Raw genomic sequence first — 4,179 nt, 5'->3', positions numbered from 1 at the left:
TCAAAATAAGGTCAGATGGAATTACCAAGGGCAAAGCCATGCTTTATGGTAGACTGTGACATTCTCCAGCCACAGGACTTTGACCATGACTGTGGAGCATCAGTGACATATGCCCAGCCCAAGGCCTCTCCTCATGCCACTTTGCTAGGTGCTTGCCAACCTGGTGTCCTCAAGATGTTTTGAACTAGAGTTCCCATCAGAACTGCCAGTGGTTAGAGAGCGAGAGCATTACAGTCCACAATATTTGGAAGGCCACAGATGCTTTACACCTGACACAGGTGACTAGCACTATTTAATGCTGTTCACTTTGCAGGATTCTTCCTCATGCTTGGTACAGGGGCATGAACAGATGACTGAAAGGATACACAGGCCTTAGGCTGCCTTCCGATCATTGTCTTTCATCTACAGCATGGCACAAATACTTCAGTAGAAGTTGCTCTAAGAGAATGCAGTGCTATCAGACAGTAGTCTAGACTAGACATACCAAGTAATGGGTATCTTTTTTTGCCATTGCCTGGATTTCTGTTAAAAATTCCTTTAGCTACCTGCTGTCCTCTTGAATCTGTTTGAAGTCATGCCTCCAATGGTTGAGGTCTCTGATTTGAATGTGCCTCAGTAAAACTCACAAACAAGTAATTTTTGCCTGGTGCACTCTGCTGACTGAACAGGAAATTGAGTAAGGAGAAAAGTAATTCGGCATCATGTTCAATATCATATGTAAATTCCTTTTTATTCTCACAATCAGCATGCTAAGAAGAAGAACAGGAAGAGCTATAGAGGCCTCAAAGGGGTGTAATGGATCAGTTAGCAAGTCCACCTCCACCTCTGTCGTCTGTCCATTTCCTAGTGGGATGTCCTACAATTGAAGCATCCCTGTTGGATGCATGTTTAATCTTTTATTTAAAACATATAAAGAAACTAATTCCACACCCTCTAGGCAACAGGTTAGCATCAAAGAATTCTGAGGCTCTTCAACCTAAAATCTACATGCCTGTTAACAGGTCCATCCTCAACAAGCTTACTCAGGAGGAAGACCCACTGATTTCTGCATAAGATCTGCACTGCACCCTAAAATGTTTTACTTCTTTCCCATCTTTAGTGCATAGAGAGGGTGAATATCTAGGAATTTCAGTGTATCTTTGGGTCTGAAAACATCCTGAATGTTAATTCATTCAGACCAATTGCATGTATGCATAATTGTGAAAAGAGTTCTGTAATGATGCAAGATGGAAGATAATGAGAAAATACTCAATTTCTACAGTGTTTCGGCCATTTAGGGAACTGCTTCACACATTGCAATAAATAGTCAGCAGTGCATATCACCACTGCAGGGATTGCTTAAACTCAAGTGTTTGAAGTGTCCACACATTTATGTTCTGAATGCATGGATAGGTTTGTAATATATATCCACTAAACTGTATTCTATAAAGTAGTCCTGATTATGTGAACTGTGTGAATTGTGAAAGGAACAAGTTAGCAATTCCTCTTAACAAGTAATGAGAACAGAAATAGTGACTTAAGAGTGATTTAATCCTGCCTTTTAAGACATGGTGATATGGCCAAACTCTGTAGCCCAATCTTATGCATCTTAGCTGGGAAGCAAAACCCTCAGCTTAATTCCATTCCAAGCCCAACTGAAGAATGTTGACTGGCTCTGCTCCTAGCTGTGGCCACCAGAGCAGGTAAGCACAGCCTACACAAGCAACTTTCTTTTTGCTTCCCCATCCTTTACATATCCTCTTGGTCCCTTGCAAAGACCTTCCAAGACACTCTAGCTTTGTTCTCTGGAGGAACTGTAGGTCTGTGTTTCAGGAATAACTATAGCTAAGAGAATCAATGAAGCTTGATCTCTTTGAGGTTCCTTATTTTCACTTTAAAACTTAGTTCAGCTTGTATCCATTCCATTGTTATAGTTACAGGGAAACTGTGCTTGCACATATTTTTTTTTAAAATGTGTGTTCCTAAGGCATGCGCTGGCCACTATTTTTATAATAACTTGGATAAGATGTATATGATCTCGATGTACCAATATCAGATTCAACAGAAAGTACTGTAATGTCTTGCAAAAGAAGAAGTTTTTTGGTCTTTTTTTTGGTGCAAAAGAAAAAGTCAAAGACACGGGTATAAAATATGGAATACCTGGCAGGCAACAGTACCTGGGAAAAGGGTCTGAGTGGATCACAAGTTGAATACGAATGAGCAGAGTGAGGCAGAGAGAGCAGAGACAGTGTTCTAAGAAAGCTTGTGCAAGGTTTGCAGCATGAGCAGAAGCATAGTATCCAGATTACAGGAAGCAATGCTTCTCCACTGTCCTGCGTTAGTCATGCTGCTTTTGGAGTTCTGTATCCAGTTCTGGGCACTTCGGTTTAAGATGGACACTGAACAGTTGGAGGCCATCCGAAGAAGAGTAACAAGGATGGCGAAGGGTCTGGAAACCAAGTCCTGTGAAGAATAGTTGAAAGAGCTGGGTATGTTTAGCTAGGAAAAGAGAAGACACAGTGGTGATTATAAATATCTAAAAGGGTGTTATACAAAAATGGAGCAGACATGTTCTATTGCTCTAGAAGGCAAGACTAGAACCAGTGGGTGAAAATTGCTGGAAAGCATGTTTCATCTTAACATTAGGAGACATTTCTTTACAGTGAGAGCTGTTCAAGATTCAGACCACTTGGGGAGGTGGTGCATTTCCTTTGCTGGGGCTATGTAAGCAGAGCGATCTGTTAGGGATGTTGAAACTGCACCCTGTAATGCGGAGCTTGCATCCAGCCAGGGGTTAGACTGGATAATCGCCACAGTGTATGATTCTAAATACACACTTTGAGTTAATTGGGAACAGATGATTTTCCTTAAAATATGCATCTATTGTAGTAGGATTTTTTTTTCTAATTTGTGCATTTTAATGCACTTGCAGGTTTGGGAATATGTGGGCATTTCCCCCTAAAATGTATTCACAGGTGCGAATGGGGTAAATGCTGGTCCTAAACAAATCCAAACAAAATGTTCATGCATCCCCAAGGAAAGCAAACTAGAGAACAACTTAGCTCTCCTCTAGAGAGGTCTTTCTTAATGAGTTCTCTTTAATGCAGTTGGATAAGGTATTATGCAACTTCTGCCTACGCAGACACTTCCTCCCTTCTCCCTGCACCCATTTCTGTTCTGGCTTGTCAATGCTCAAGTGAGATGGGAATCCATTTAGGATCTAATTGTCTTTTGCAACTTCTGTGCTTGCTTTTTCATTTCTCTTAAATGCATACTTCAGTTGCTGTGAAAAGCGCTGCTACCAGCTCAGATAAAGAGGAAGGGAGCACGCTCAGGGGGTGGAAGCTGCTGGAGTACGTAACGTGCCCCGGTAAGGAATTAAGGCTATCTCCACGTTCTAGAACCATGATTAAGGGTATAAAAAGGTAAAGGTTTCCCCATGACATTAAAGTCCAGTCATGCCTGACTCTAGGGGGCGGTGCTCATCTCCATTTCCTAGCCGAGGGAGCCAGCATTTGTCCACAGACAGTCTCCGTGGTCATGTGGCCGGCATGACTAAACACTGAGGGTGCATGGAATGCTGTTACCTTCCCACCGAAGTGGTACCTTTTTATCTGCTTGCATTTATATGCTTTCAAACTGCAAGGTTGGCAGGAGCTGGGAAAAGCACGGAAGCTCACTCTGTCTGCGGATTCAAACTGTCAACCTTTCGCTCAACCAGCCCAGCAGCTCAGCAGTTTAAACCACTGTGCCACCCACAGTCCTGATTAAGGGTATACCAAAGACTTTTTCTATAGTCCTTTGCTGCACCTCAAATGTTCACCCCACCATGTAACTTTGGGAAGAAAAACAGAACGGTCTCGCTTGTGCTGCTGCTTTCTAGGAGCTGCCTGGGTTATGCTGGGTTACTGCTTTCACTGAGCAACATTCAAGAAGAGGCGCCCACTGCTAGAAGCTGTCTTTTCTCATATGCACGAAGACACAAAAGCACCTCTCTGTGCCTGCTTTTCTTTTTCTCAAGAAGGTGGTAACCCTTGTGTGGGTGGGCGCGTTCGTCAATGCCACAGTTGAGGGATGAGTCAGCTGAATATGGACTTTAGGAAGGAAAAATGTATTTCATGATCATTAACACTCTAAATAGGCCCATGGGAATGGATGAGTTCAACCCACATAGGAACAGATGGGTTCAGCTCCTCATAA

This window comes from Varanus komodoensis, unplaced genomic scaffold, assembly GCF_004798865.1.
Source record: "Varanus komodoensis strain SLA01 unplaced genomic scaffold, ASM479886v1 scaffold3, whole genome shotgun sequence".
Taxonomy (NCBI): Eukaryota; Metazoa; Chordata; class Lepidosauria; order Squamata; family Varanidae; genus Varanus; species Varanus komodoensis.
This window is presented reverse-complemented; position numbering follows the sequence as displayed.